Source organism: Benincasa hispida, chromosome 4 (genome assembly GCF_027475165.1).
Source record: "Benincasa hispida cultivar pf3 chromosome 4, pf3_genome.v1.1, whole genome shotgun sequence".
Taxonomy (NCBI): Eukaryota; Viridiplantae; Streptophyta; class Magnoliopsida; order Cucurbitales; family Cucurbitaceae; genus Benincasa; species Benincasa hispida.
The window spans coordinates 16131348-16146703 of record NC_143481.1 but is presented as its reverse complement, the minus strand read 5'-3'; the positions used below and the strand labels follow the sequence as shown (position 1 = coordinate 16146703).

General features: G+C 35.8%; 1 long non-coding RNA gene across 1 annotated transcript; it reads right to left on the bottom strand.

Annotated features, from left to right (window-relative positions):
* Nucleotides 1-12177: 12177 nt before the first annotated feature.
* On the bottom strand, nucleotides 12178-14016 carry LOC120076006 (uncharacterized). The gene is made up of 4 exons (XR_005481463.2): nucleotides 13553-14016; nucleotides 13377-13461; nucleotides 13221-13289; nucleotides 12178-12475 (listed from the first exon to the last, which is right to left on the bottom strand). It is a non-coding gene; the product is annotated as an uncharacterized LOC120076006 (long non-coding RNA).
* Between the last annotated feature and the right edge of the window lie 1340 nt (nucleotides 14017-15356).

The following is a 15356-nucleotide window of genomic DNA, read 5'->3' as shown; positions in this document are numbered from 1 at the left end:
TTGATATCATTCTTTCAATAAATATTTACTCAGACAATTGTACCACATCCGTTCTGATTGTTTCAATCCATTTAGTGATCTTTGTAACTTTATTGAATACAATTCCTGAGAATTTGATGTATATGTTTCAGGTACTTTAATTCCTTCTGGGATTCTCATATAAATATCATTATCAAGATATCTATAAAAATATGATGTGGCTACATCCATAAGATGTATATCCAGACTTTCATACACAGTCAAGTCAATTAAATATCTTAGTATAATTGCATCTACCACTGGAGAGTATATCTCCTCATAATCAATACCAGGTCTTTGTGAAAAATCTTGTGCAGCTAGTCTTGCTTTGTATCTTGTGATCTCATTATTTTTCATTTCTTTTTCTAAAAAATATTCATTTATATCCCACAGGTTTGATACCTTCTGGTGTTCGAACTACTGGTCTGAAAACCTGCCGCTTTGAAGGTGAGTTTAATTCTGTCTTGATTGCTTCTTTCCAATAAAGCCAATATTTTCTATATCGACATTCTTCAACAGATTTTGGTTCAAGATCCTCATTTTTAGATATAATATCAAGAGCAACATTATACGCAAAAATGTTGTCAATAACTACATTAGTCCGATTCTATCTTTTTCCTGTCATGAAATAGTTTATTGAAATCTCATTATTATCTTTAAGTATTTCTCTTTCCTCACTAGTCATGTCGAGTATTTCTTCATGGGTATTTACATCCTCAAACAAATCTTTTTTACTATTAATTATTTTTCGTTTTCGAGAATTTTTATCTTTGAAACATACTGGTCTACCACGCTTCTAGCGTATTTCAGACTCATTAGTGACAACTTGTTGTGTTGGGATATCAATTTTTTATGGAATATTTGTAGCTAGTATATGTGACTTAGTTACTTTCTTTGTATATATAAATGCATCAGGTAATTGATTTGCTATATTTTGCAAATGAATTATTTTCTTAACTTCAAGTACACATTGATCTTTACAGGGAGACAATCATTAGAAGAAATTCAGGCTTTAATGTCGGTTGGCAACTGACATTAAAGATAGTGTTATTAAAGCCCTTTAATGTCGGTTTAAAACCGACATTAAAGGGCTTCAATAACACTAATAACACAGCCTTCAATGTCAGTTGCAACCGACATTAAAGGTCTTTAGTGATTAAAGCCTGTTGGTTCCAACCGATATTAAAATTCTTTAATGTCGGTTACAACCGACATTAAAGCCTTTTTTTTTAATTCTTAACCGACATTGAAGCCCGAATCTGTCCGTTTTGTCAATTATTGTCCATTTTTTAAAGTTCCCTTACCACATTTTTTGATAAAAAAAAGTATAACATGACACATCATCATCGAACACTATGGCTATGACATATTATTCATGTATGGATTGTAAATCTATTACATTTAATCCGCAAATTCTGCTATAGAATTATAATTTAAAAGGCGTACAATAATTCAGGCCTTGAAAACATAAATTATAAGTAATACAAAGATTATAATTTTACAAACATTATGAGTTTACTGTGTACCCCCAGCTACTTCTCCTTAATCTGGTTTCTCAACATTTTGAGCTTCCTTGCCTCTTTCTTCTGCATCCTTGCTTTCAAGTTTTGTGCTACTTGCATTACCCCTTCCCTCGGATGTATTTCCTTTGTCCCCTTTGTTACTCTTTTCCTTTTTATCTATGCCGGTCTGCCTGGTTGACACAGAGTGTTGCTCTTTTTCAAGCTTATCAATGATTTTAGTATCTTTTGTTGATTCCATTTCTTTGACTACGAAAATAAATAGCAAGGGGATGTTAACATTTTAGTAGTAAATATAATAAAGTTAATAGTGTCTTTTAAGTAGATAAGCAAAAGAAAAGTACCTTCCTTCCCTTCCTTTGCTTCCTTGGATATCTGAGATTTCAACTTTTTGTATCAGTGCATAAATATCAAAGAGAAATCGTGGGTCTAAGAACTTAACATGAGTCCAAGGCAACCATGTTAACTAAGGATTGGAAGGACAAGGAAATGAATCTGTAAATGACTAAACAAAACTGTGGTCCCGCAAGAAACTTTAATTTAAAGTATAGCAAGCCATCCCCATGACCAATATTTTCTTAAAAGCAATGCAGCATGAACTTATGCACATAATGCAAATAAATAACTTATATTTGAAAAGGCACACAATACCAAATCTTTGAACAACGGGACTTGAAAGGAATTAATGAATGTTCAATGACAGAGAAGGTAAGTTGTATATACAGATTCCAGTCATTCATATATAAGAAATTTATAATATTAATTCATGCTTGGCAATTTCTTCGTCCTATCAAAAGTTTGTCTCAATAATGACACAACAGTTGGAATATCATCCTCATCTTTTAGAAAGTTCCGGTCCAAGTTGTATTACACATGACACATTTTAAAACTTGTTTTTCATTAACAGCTAACAGCTAACAGCCATAAGCTCTTCAAATAAAAAGCAGAAGAATAATAATATGCCTCAATGTTCATGAAAGCTTCTACTTAGAACAAAACAATAGAAACACAAACCTCCTTTTTTGGTGCAACATGGCGCTCTCGATCAACAATAGCCCTTTTGTGTGTAAGCCATTGTTCCTTTAACACATTTAGTGAAGGGAGACAATCAGACAACCAAATGGAACCAAGTTTCACAATCATAAAAACCATTGAGTCATACATTTCTGAAAAGATATATGGTAAATAAACGCACAAGCTATGACATGTTAACTACTTATCCAGTTTTAATGAAGGCTATATTTAGACCCATTCAATCTTGTGTAGCACATTAAACTCTTTAAGGTTCAAGATCAACCTGAATGTAATGGACATACTGTAACCATATACCTTTCATGCTTTGTTTGTAACAGAAAAGTAATTATATTATCAGCAATTCTGAAATAGGTGCATAAGGGAAAACCTAATAGCAATCTCTCCTTGTTTAGAAACCAGAATTGCCAGCTGGTTGAAGATATTGCTCAATTCATGAATGGTAGATTCAACATTTTGAAGAGCTTCAGCTCTGCTCTGCATGTAAGTATCTTTTAATGTTTTAATGGAACCATCTATTGCTGTTGCTGCTGCTGCTGCTGCAACAACGGTTGACCATCCCCATCCACCTGCTTCCTGTAAATTTACAAGCAACATAATTTTCATTTCACCATATGATAATAATTTAATTAACTTTGACAGGATCACAGGAAAGTAGATACCAGCATGACCAAAGAAAAGGATCAAAAGCAAAGAAGCAATATAGCACAACATAATTTTTTAAATATAGGAGCTCATGTGCACATTCATTAAAAACAAGGATAACAGACCCCCAGCTTCAGCATGACAAAAGAAAATTTAATTACTTGAAATTTTGGCACAGAAAGTTACCTCAGCTACTTGAATTGTTGCTTTTCGCTCCTCTACTTGCGTCACTCTTCCAACCCAAACAAATATTTCAGCACCACAGTCCAGGAGATAACACTTATTATTTTCCAGTATGCTTAGGCTAACAACTACCCACATCCAAATTGCTAGATTTCTCCCAACTACAGCAGCAAACTTCCCACAAAGAAAGCATTTTAAGTTCAATGATCAATCAACTAAATAAGACAAACCTTAACAATGATTTCTGCCAGTTACTCCAAGATGCTTTGATTATAAATCTAGAACAACATACCTCTTCCAATTAAATTCGGGTAACCTCAAGTATAATTAGAAACATTGCACCAAAGGCAATGGTGGATATAGTGAATTTCTCCTACGAAGTTTAGCGGACACCTAGGAATACGTTCGCAACAACTTAAAACTCAATATCCAATACAAGCATAGAGCCACAATGAATTGAATCAGGCCTCCCTTTCAGCGAGTTGGACATTGTATTCGTCATCCGTGTAGCCATCTTTTGATCTTCCTGAGGTTTGAAATAAAAGAAAATGGTTTAACAGCAATAAACACATATGTTTATGTACAAATGCACTTAAATATTTTTTTTATTGCACGGAAACAAGTATTTTTTTCCTTCGAGGGGGGGGGGGGGGAATAGAAACAATATTAATTAAGTAGGGGTTGATTCAATGGTGAGAAGATGATGAAGGACTTGACACAATTAGAGAGGGAATCCAAAGCTCCAAAGCACAAAGTCAAACGAGAAAATAAAGGAACATGGACAAACTTACCTCACCGCCTATTGAATCATCAAAAATATTGTTCCAAATTTTCAGTTTCCATCTCGTTATCAATTGAAGAGTCCTTTGTAAGGGTGGCAGACTGTAAAGGCTCATAGTGGCACAATATTCTGAGAGTAGATATACGAACTCCCTTATCTGGGTGACACAAATTATCTGCAAACACCTGTACAACATCTTCAACCTTATCTGCTTTAAACTCTTCAGAATAGAATCTTTTGCTGACCCTTGGCCTACAATTAACACGGTTAAGGGAATACTACATGCTTCCAACAACCAAGGTTAGAGATAAAATAATGATTAGAAGGTAGAAAAAATTGTCTAGAATGCAAAATTTCCAACTTACCCATAAATAAAATCCAAATAATCAGCTACAGCTACCAAGACTTATGAACATGAGCTATATCTTTTAGCAAGGTACACAAGTCTGTTTAATTCTTCAAGCCCAGCCTTCTCACTAGAGAGTAACTTAAGGTAAGAACCTATGGTGGCATCAACTATGCTTTCCAAATTTTCTTTAGGGATGCCAAATATGTCACCTAAAAGAGCATGAATAAATTCAACTGTAATTCTTAAAGAGAAAAATAAAACCAAGCACCTAAAAGTGGTAGTAGCCTCAACTAGTGCTATAAAGATAACCATAGTCATATCTTACATATCTAGTCTGGGTATGCATGTGCAAAAACAAACAAAATATCAAAACCATATTCAACTAGAAGAAGCACCTTTCCACTTGTTGTATAAGAGCAATAGGTACTTATTATGATAATCTTATACACCCATCTAATCAATATCACTGTCATAAAGAAAATAAGATAAAATAAACCACTCTCATATTAGATGATTAAACTTTACCTTCAACAGTACAAAGCCGATCAAGTGCATCAATCAAGTCCACTAGTAAGGATGAATTGGCTTGAAATTTTACAATATATGGACAACAACGAATAACACCCCATAAAATAGCCAATTCAGATTCATTAATATCAATCGTGGATGAACTATGTTGCACAAAATCAGTGATCTCTTTAATCCAATGGCCAAGGATTTTAAGGATAAAATTATTAATCCTTGGAACTTCCTCTTTGGATGTACATTACACTTTTGTTGGTAATCTCTCATAGAAAGAAAGCAGAAGATAAATAACTTCTGCAGTACACAGTAAAAACACATCCAAATGAGATACACCAAATCACAGTAAAAGTTACCTTCTCAAGTATCTCCTTAATTGCTTCATCACTCAGCTTCTCACCCCTACCTTTCTTAAGGATGTTATCACAAAAGGTAACAAGTAATTATGCACTAGAACTTCAAGTAATTCAACAAATGTATCATATACAACAAAATCGAATTTCAAAAGACATAGACACATAAAAAGGCCAAAATCTAGGAGCAAAGAGACACATTGGAGTGAAACCATAGCTGGCTTTCATTGAGATATTTACACAAACAGTTGAGAGGCGTAAACATAAGAACAAAAATTTCATGCCAAAACGCATAAAGTAACAACATGCCTCCAACATTGAGACATTTTCTTTACAAGTTCACAAGGTTCTTAACCCCCTTCTCACAAAATCTCACCAATGCATGATTTCTACCATATAATCCTAAACCATATCTCATGTCAAAACACATAAAGTAACAACCTGCCTCCAACATAATCATATGCACAACCAAACATTCTCAACAAGTCAACAAAGTCATATGCACCATATCACTTAATAACTCATTCACACGTAAGCTTTTACACTACTACATGACATCACAATATGCTATTATTTAGCCAAAACACATGATTCAAGATGATCAATTTGTAGCCATAAATAATATATAAATTACAATAGAAGCTCGAAACATGCTAGCACATAACAAATAGACTCTAGAAGTAGAATTCCACTTGCACAACACGTATAAAAGAACTTCTAAACTATTTGAAAGACTCCCAAAGCAATTTTAAATCTCAATTCGGACACTTTGAATCAAGTCTAAACAAAACAGTCTCATATTCTTGCCGAAAAGTATTCGAAGAGTTTTGAAACTATTCTGAATCCAAAAGAACCCAAATCCTTGCTAGTTGTTGTTCGAATTTGCTTAATCCTTGTCCAATAGAAGGAAAACTTTGTTGTAAACTACTGTAAGAGTCCTAAATAATGTTGAAAAAGAATTTATCACCGTTTCTCTCATTCACAAATATCAAGCTAAAACAGGATTTTCAAAACATTTTCATCAATAAATCCAAGCTAAAACATTTTCATCATGTTCTTGTTTAGTGATAATAATTGTTGATTTATATCTCTTACCTTTGAATTTTGTTGTTACTCTCTGAATCTTCTCTATACAGCCTTGACAGTGTAATAAAACCTTCAACACCGCCATCGTCACCGGTGGCTGAAAAAACAGAGAAACACACAAAATCAAATAGAATCACAGAGGGGATCGATTTTTCATTTGGAGGTTTGTTGATTTTTCAAATTACCTCTTTAGATTTCTTCTTATTCTCATCTGTTTTCTTGTCGAATTTGTTGTTATTAGAAGTAGTCTAGTCATCGTCGATCTTATCTTTGGGCTTCGAGTCCTTTTCCTTCTTGGGTTGTGGTGAAATCAAATCCACTTTCTTCTTCGTCTTATTTGAAAGTTTCTCACGGAGTTTCGTTGCGTCTATTTTCTTCCCCGTTACTGGCAATTTGTTGCCATCAATCTTAGCTTTCACAGACTGAAGAACGATCGATGGACGGCCAAGAAGAACGATCAACGTACACCTGAAGAACAAACAAAAAACAGAGCCGTATTAATGGTGTCAGATTTTTGCATTGCCGATAATGGGTAAATCACTCTAATAATTGAAGAACGATCGACGGACGGCGAGCGGAGAAAGCTGAAGAACGAGGGAGGTGCAGTGGCTGGTAATGGGATGGAGGAGGTGGCTGATGGGGAAAATAGGGTTTAGAAAAGAAAATTGGGGGGGAGGGGGGGAGGGGGGGAGTGAAGTGGGAAATGGAAAAAAATGGGGGAATGGGTTTTTTTTTTTTTAAAAAAAAAAAAAGAAAAGCGGATCTTTAATGTCGATTTTAAACCGACATTAAAGATCCTCTTTTTTTAAAAAAACAAAACCGACATTATACATCCGGTTTCACTTTTTCCAACCGACATTAAAGCCCAAAATTCTTATAGTGAATAATAATGCATTCCATGTATTATTTTTTTTCAGTTTCTTAATTTCTTACCTTAATGTTGGAAAATTTGTCTCATTAAAATGACAATAAGCAAATCGTACAGTAAATACATCACCCGTTAGGAGTTCAAGATATTTAATAATTGATGGAGAATCATATCCAACATATATTCCTAACCTCCTTTGAGGACCCATCTTAGTGTGTTATGGTGAAGCAATTGGAACATATACTACACATCCAAAAATTCTCATATAGGAAATATTTGGTTCATGACCATAAGTTAATTGTATTGGCGAGTACTTATGATAAACTATTGGCTTAATGCATACAAGTGACGCTGCATGCAAAATAGCATGTCCTCATACAAATGAAGAAAACTTAGCTCTCATAAGTAATGGTCTTATAATTAATTGCTAACGTTTTATAAATGATTCCGCTAAACCATTTTGTGTATGAACATGAGTTACAAGATGTTCAACAACTATCCCAATTGACATACAACAGCTATCAAAATTTTGGAAGGTAAATTCACCAACATTATCAAGAGGAATGGTCTTAATTGTATAATATAGAAAATGTGCTCTTAACTTAATTATTTGAGGAAGTAATCTTGCAAATGCAAGATTTCAACATGATAATAAGCACACTGTTTGATTGTATGTTCTAAAACTCGCAGTTTGTAATGTTAAACATATTCCATTACCAATAAAGATGTTATTGACGTTTATTCAATAAAACTGTTATTGAATATGTGAATTGCACTTGCAAAGTCTAAATCAAATAAACTAAAGATCCATGGCTATTATATGAATATATGTGAAGACATAAGAGTGGATCAAGTACAGTAAATAGCCAAAACGGTCTATAGTATATGAATAAGGCTAGATACATTATTCTGGTAACACGGTTGGATGCGACTCACTCTGTAGTTATTACAATTTGTTGTAAAGTGCTACAAACGAAGTGATCCTGATTCGTTCATGTTTGAAATGAGAAGTGGGGGCATCTTATGCAATGAGTTTGCATAAGATCGGACCAAGAATTAAGTCCCTCTTACTTTATAACGTTGTTTACTATTTAAGACTGACTATTTCAAAGCGATGACCTAGGTAACTTGACCTTAATCCTGAGCTAATTATGAACTCCTGTTTATTCGAGATTATCCTTAAATTTGCATGGATGAGGGTTGCCTCAACAACGCCAGTTCAATAAATCTCCCATTTCAAGGGTAAGACCAAGTAGATAGCTGGGGATGTAGGGTGTAGGATGGAATTTACTCCTACCCGCTTTTAGGGATAGTAGAGAGATTGTTCCCTTAAGTGCTGACTCTGGGTCTTGAACAAGGGGTCCCGCCCTCTCATTGGCCCGAGAGGGGCTCGGTTTAGTGATTGGATCACAAACCAATTGTTTATTCGAGGATCAGTGGGACTTAAGGAGCTAGATGTAATCTCAGGGGTAAAACAATTTTTGACTCAGTCGTTATTACGAACAACCTGTGAAGGGTTAACTTACTTATCATGGTTATATCGAGTGGACACAATATATCTACAGTAAGGGGAGTGCAACTACTAAACTTTAGTGGAGTGACTTGGTAGTTAACGAATTGTGGTTAATTAGATTAAAGAGTTTAGCCGATTAATCGCGAATCGTTGGAGCTCATAATTTGTAGGTCCATGAGGTCCCCCTACTACCTCATATCAGATAAAACCTTAGAACAGTGTGACGAACGAATTTGAAGTGTTCAAATTCGTTTTTTTGGAACAAAACATTAAATATATACAATATATTTAACCTAATGTTTAATTGTGAATTAAACCTAAAGAGAGAAAATAAGAGATATTTAAATAAGATTTAAATTTCAAGATTATGAATAAAGATTCATATAAATTGGGATAAGTATTGGATTTAATATTAAATTAAAGTAATTAAATTGTTTAATTAATTATTTCATTATTAATTTAATTTTAAAATTAATTTTTAGAATTAATTTTGAAATTAAATGGATTTGGTCAAAATTACATTAAAAGTCAATTTGTTGACGAGGTAAAAAATGCAATGGAAATCAAATTGTTGACTTTTGATTTTTGAAAGTCAAAAAATCAAATTTGTTGACTTAAGACTTTAAAAGTCAAACTTTGACCAAGTAAGTGGAAAGATCCAACATTTGTGAGTAGGAAATGCCAACTTTTGCATGGCTAAATGTTGTCTTCATTTGAAGAACTTGTCCCACTAAAGCCCACTTTTTGAGTTGGTGGATTTTTTAATGTCAAATTCTCATCAAACTCAAAGTTGCATGTTTGCATGTAATGGTCTTTAAAAGGGAGTGTTTAATGCTTTTTGAAGAACTCTTGGCCATTGTGAGTTTAGATGAGATTATGTGATAATCTCATCCCCTTTTCTCTCAAAGCTTTAGCTATTTTCTCTCCAAATTAGTCACTCATCGGATCCCACCATCCCGTTCTAAGGCCCGAGAATAGTTGGGAAGACTTTCGTGGTGGTCTACGAACCGTTCGTGGGGAGATTGGAGCTGATTTGGAGAAGATTCAAAGACGACAAAGGTTGTATTCTTTTCCCTTTTTATTTGTTTGATTGCATGCATGTTTATCTTTATAATTAATTTAATTAGAGTACTTTAGATCCGTTTTTTTCTGCTGCGCATGTGTTCGTTCCATCAATTGGTATCAGAGCATGCTTAAAGTACTCAATTTTTTGTTAATTTATGCATATGGTGGTATTGATTCATATAATGAATGCTATGTGCTAAAATGGATAATTTTGGTTTTGGCATCCATTTTTCTTTCTGGGGTAGTAAAAATTATTGTAATTTTCCGGTGTTTTATGGGTTTTAATGTGTCGTGAAGGATCTGTAATTTTGCTAGAGTTGAATTTAGGCTGTAATGGCTCGGTTTCGGAAAAGAGGCAGCTTCAAATTTGGTGAAAAATTGCTCACAGACCGAATTGGCCTCCCAGACCCGGTTCATGACCCGACCCGGAGAGCGCTTGACCCGCGACACCGTCCGATCCAGCCCCGGTTAAACCTGCTTCAAGATCCGCGCCCGGCCCAGCCCGCTTCCGCCCTCGCCGAGGCCCAGCTCCGCGTGTTCGGCCCAACGTTCGTCCAAGCGCCCGCGCCAGTCCGCTCCAGCCGACCTGGTGGTGACCCGCGCTCGCTCCAGCCGACCCGAGTTTGACCCACACGCCCGGTTTGGAGGTTCAGCCGGTCCAGATGGTCTGGACCGGTCCGGTTCAAGCTGGTTTGACAAGTTTTGGCCGGTTTTGGGCTGTTTTGCTGGTTTCAAGGCCGGTTCAAAGGTTTTTCAAGTGGTTCGAGCTGGTTCGAAGCGTTCGGAGGCGGTTTGAGGCTATTTTCTGCTTATTATTGTAATAAGTGTAGCTTTTAGCTAGCTTAGGATGCCAAAATCTATCCATTTTAGTGTGTTTATTTAATTATACATTATGAATGTATGAATTAAATATTTTATCTATTGTGTGCGTATTGTATGCCATGTAGATTTAAAATCCCACCATAGGATAAGCATGTAGCATGCATTGCATGTATATTATAAGTGTTATAATATATAGTATGCATGTGTAGGATTCTATGTTTTGATATAAGTTGTTATATTAATTGCATGGATTGAATGTTTATATATTGTTATATAAAAGCATGTTATGGATGCAATGCATGTCTATTATTTTATAAGTTGTTATAAAATTGGATTAGACATTAAAATCCATAAGAAAGATAAAAGCATGCTCACGTAGGTTAACCACCTGTTTTAATAGTTAAAATAGGTCGACATCTTGTAAAATATGGCTACAAACTCAACCAGTTAATAATCCTATCTAAGGCCAAGGGTACTTAAGTTGACAGTCTACGGAACACCTCCTACCTGGGGATTATGACCGAATAATTGAGCGTTGTTAAGTAGTTTTATGAGTACATGTGAGTAGTGTAAGGTGTTAAAATTGGTTTTTCACCTAGACATCGTAGGTTCACGATGTTTTGATTTGAATTCTCACGTCTCTAAAGAATTCACACCGTGAGGTTCATGAGACACTTCGTGTCACCCTAGGAGTGACCTCTATTCGGAAAGTGTTTGCATGAGTCAATATCAAGGTGAATAAAGGAAAGTTGTTCATTGTAAAATCAAATATGTGAAATATTGATTTCAACTCTCACGTCCCTAGGAAGTTCACACCACGAGATTCATACGACACTTCATGTCACCCTGGGAGTGACCTCCATTCGAAAAGTATTTGTATGGGTCAAGATCAAGGTGAATGGAGGAAGTAGTTCATAGCAAGTGGGTGAAAGATGTGTGTCAACGTGTCCTACGGTCTCTTCCGTTGGTTTGGACCGTGAGATTCCTATGTTGCACCTGCTGGTCAACTTTACATGGCCTTTGCTAGTCGTTTAACGATAGTTATCCCCTCAGAGGGTTGTAACATGGGATTCAGAACAACTCAAACTCCAGAAATGGATAGGATTTCTTAGGTTGTTTCCCAACTTTGACTCTCCAATTCGGTAGCATCGTTGGGGCCGCTAATATCTGAGATCTAAAAATGGAGGGTTACACTTACAGAATTAATAAGTGTTAGTAAGTTCTTGACCGAAAATGGTAGCTAAATATGTAACGACTCGACCCCTTAGAACTTAAGTTAGGCCGTTACTAAATACATGCATGCATGGAACTCAAAACGATACTCGGTTATGGCGAAATAAATGTTAATTAAATAAGGTAAGTTCAAAAGACTTTTCATTAAATTCAAATATAAAAACAATAGTAGGGTACCCATAAATCATAAAGAATAATAAATAAGTATGAAAGACAATTCATAAAAGTAAGTTTTAAACATCAAAACTAAAAACAATAGTAGGGTACCCATAAATCATAAAGAATAGTAGGGTACCCATAAATCATAAAGAATAATAAATAAGTATGAAAGACAATTCATAAAAGTAAGTTTTAAACATCAAAACTAAAAGTTAAGAGAAACATGAAAAGAACTCTAAATCTCAATGAGCGGAAGCGTAAAAACTAGTCCTAGTGTCTCGATCACGAATTCTGTTTGTCGATTGCCGGTGCATCTCTACCCTTACCTGAAACAATAACATGAGAATTAATGAGTATAAAATACTCAGTAAGTAACCTCACTACTGGGGTCAGGCTAGGCATCTATGTCTTCTAGATGCTCTAGTCCTCATGGGACACATATACACATGAAACAAAAGGGAGTTTGAGTTCTATCCTACTATAGTTAAGTATGCCCACTACTTCTAGTGAATCCCGAAGGAGACACAAACTGGTGAATCCCGAAGGAGACACAAACTGGTGAGTCCCGGAGGAAACACAAACTGATGAATCCCGAAGGAAACACAAACTGATGAATCCCGAAGGAAACACAAACTAGTGAATCCCGAAGGAAACACAAACTAGTGAATCCCGAAGGAAACACAAGCTGGTGAATCCCAAAGGAAACACAAAATCTAATGGGCATCTAACTAATCAGTAAGGACATTTGTATAATCTCAACATCATAATTATCACTGTACGAATCTATGACATACATATAAACCTCAACATCATGGCTCCACAACATACACATATACCTCAACATCATGGTTCTACAACATACATGTATACCTCAATATCCTTAGATCAAATACAACCATATAGAATCAAGTATCATCTCATGCTAGCATTCAAGTGTCTATTACCAGAACATACATTGGTTATAATATACTATCAGTCTATCATGCTGTCATTCTGCCATAACATTCATCTATCATGCTAGCATACATCTAGAGCCTAGCCCATGGGCAGTTCCAGTAGTAAGATTATTACCTCGCAATTAAATCTAACAAAAAGTAATTCACACCCTCCTTTAACTTAGTAAAATTCTTGAATCACATCCTGAATCAAAAATAAGAAAAATTAAGTCCGACAATCAGGACTAAATTCCAAATACGAAAATACCTCATATGCCACAAAACAACTTACCCAAACTATGTGCTGATCCAGAAATCTATTCCAACTCTAATCGTACTGGGCAGTGGTTCCCGACACCTTGAAAGTTCAATCCAAGCTTCATAACATAATTGTTATAACTAAAATTAGACCAAAACTCAATGAATGACCAAACCCATTCAAGAAAACACACAAATCTTAGCTCTTACCCTAGATTCCAAGCTTTTGGCGAAAACCCCACGAAATGGTGGCAGAAGAGGATGAACCTGACAGATAGCAGCTGCTACGCCGGCGAACAACGACTGGAAGGGCGAACCGGAACAGCACAGAGTAGATCTGAACGACGATGCGGGTAGCAAAGTGTCGGAACAACTGCTGATGCGTCTGGAAGCAACGGCCGTCGGGGGGGTTCGCACGCGGTCAGGCCTCGACGAACGGTGCGGCGTCGACTGGGCAGCGATGGCAGCAGAACGCGACGAAGAGTAGTCGGCTAGGGCAAAAACCTCGGCGGCGAGCGACTAGAGTCGGACTAGCGGCGTCTGGACGACGGGCTGAGAAGGTCGGCGGTCAAGGTCAGTAGGGAGAGTGAGCGGCTGCTAGGTTTGTGTGAGGAGGAAGAGGGAAGAGGGAAGAAAAAGGAAAAAGATAAAAAAGAAAAGGAATAAAATAAAATAAAATAAAAAATATTATATTATATTTTATTCTTTTCTTAATCCACATAAATTCTTTAAACTCCCTTCCTCTCAAAAAGATTTAACTCCTGCCATTCAATTCCAACATAAATATTTTTCAACGTCCATAATTAAATTCTCGCAATTACACCTAAGGTGTAAAATTTCAAAAATGTCCTCAATTAGTAAAAAAAAATTTCTGAAATTACATTAATACTACTAAAAAAAAATACGGGGTGTTACATCCTTCCCTCCTTAAATAACTTTCGTCTTCGAAAGTTCATTCTTGAAAAAGCTTCGGGTACTGGGCCTTCATCTCATTTTCACGCTCCCAGGTAGCTATAACGCGGGTTTTGTATGTATGATATTGATGATGCAATACTACTACTATTTATGCGTTAATTAGAGATGCTCAAGTAGTATGCCCTGCGTTGTCACAAGTTTCCTTACGATGAAACCAAGTGTAATTCCACCGCAAGTTTCTCGGTGTGATCCGAGGTCGAACACGGGGAAGTGGTGCCAGTTATTGCAGTATGTTCATGATATATGCGACCGGGTTTTTCAATTCTTTATAAAAGTGTGTACAGTATGTAAATTACAGTAATATAAAGGAAAGTAGTAGAATGCGATAAAACATAAAAATACAATAAACCTAAGCTAGATGTTACAAGATACAAGTTTTATGTGCAAGATAATAGGATTAAGGCTGGCTGTGAAGATTGTGCAAAGACGTGGGATGCGACGACAAGTCTTGTGAACAGATTAGAAAGAGGAAGATAAGTATTACAAACAACGCAAGTTCTTAATTGAATTGAAGGTATAAATAATGTTCCGCTATTCTCTTGGCGTACACCTCTCAGTGATCGGCCGCGTTTCTCACATGTCTGTGGTGAAATAGAGTTTAACATAATGAACACAAGGTTGCTTCCATGTCTGGAAGTACTACTCGCTTTAGTTAACGCACTCTTCTGATCTTCTCTCGGTAGATCAGAATGACATCTTCACTTATGCTCTCACAGGTGAAGATGTCATCTAGCATGCTTTAGCTAAACGTATTTTATAACTTTAATACATATTAAGTTCTTGGTGATTCATATTGCTTATCAAGGGATTAAGAAAACATCATGGAGAAAGTGACTAATGGGTGAGCGAAATAGACAGAGAAAGGTAAACGAAATCTATCGAAACATTCAATATTTCTACTAAGTGTTCGATACATGATGAGTGAATGAAGAGATAAAGAAAATATGAAATATAATGAAAGAGAGATATAACAGATACAATCTGGTGCCAATGTCTTGGCACAGATTCGATGGAAATCTGCTTACCGGATAGGATGGTT